This window comes from Schistocerca cancellata, chromosome 5 (genome assembly GCF_023864275.1).
Source record: "Schistocerca cancellata isolate TAMUIC-IGC-003103 chromosome 5, iqSchCanc2.1, whole genome shotgun sequence".
NCBI classification, from domain to species: Eukaryota; Metazoa; Arthropoda; class Insecta; order Orthoptera; family Acrididae; genus Schistocerca; species Schistocerca cancellata.
The window spans coordinates 538,578,170-538,579,010 of record NC_064630.1 but is presented as its reverse complement, the minus strand read 5'-3'; the positions used below and the strand labels follow the sequence as shown (position 1 = coordinate 538,579,010).

The following is an 841-nucleotide window of genomic DNA, read 5'->3' as shown; positions in this document are numbered from 1 at the left end:
TGGTCTGTGGTAACTTCAATGTAGAGCTTGTAAAGGGTTATGGTAAGATAAATGATCAGGAAACCTTATTTGGATCCTACAATTTGATTTCAGTAATTAACTTCCCAACACAGGTGGATAAAGACAGTAGGACCCAAAATGATATTTTTTCTTTGATGAAGTTCAAAGCAAGAAATTAACTGGAATGAGACTTTCACTCTGCAGCGGAGTGTGTGATGGTATGAAACTTCCTGGCACATTAAAACTGTGTGCCGGACCGAGACTCGAACTCGGGACCTTTACCTTTCGCGGGCATGTGTTCTACCAACTGAGCTACCCAAGCACGACTCACACCACGTCCTCACAGTTGTACTTCTGCCACTATCTCGCCTCCTACCTTCCAAACTTTACAGAAGCTCCCCTGCGAACCTGGCAGAACTAGCACTCCTGAAAGAAAGGATATTGCGGAAACATGGCTTAGCCACAGCCTGGGGGATATTTCCAGAGCTGTAAAGTTTGGAAGGTAGGAGGCGAGATACTGGCAGAAGTACAGCTGTGAGGACGGGGTGTGAGTCGTGCTTGGGTAGCTCAGTTGGTAGAGCTGTTGCCCGCGAAAGGCAAAGGTCCCGAGTTCGAGTCTCGGTCCGGCACACAGTTTTAATCTGCCAGGAAGTTTCAAGAAATTAACTGTTTACCCAGTAACAAAGTCTCTCTCTGATTGTGATGTACAGTTAGTTAGCGTAAGTAACAGGGCACCATACAGCAAGGATACTCCTCAGTGAAAATCAGAATAATTAACGACTCAAGGACAAATGTGGTAAGAATATTTTACAGTTGAACATTAGGAAAACTACTCCAAATT

General features: G+C 44.6%; 1 non-coding gene across 1 annotated transcript; it reads left to right on the top strand.

The window, feature by feature from the left end:
* The first annotated feature begins 555 nt into the window (after positions 1–555).
* Positions 556–630, top strand: Trnas-cga (transfer RNA serine (anticodon CGA)). The gene has a single exon. It is a non-coding gene; the product is annotated as a tRNA-Ser (tRNA).
* Positions 631–841: the final 211 nt, after the last annotated feature.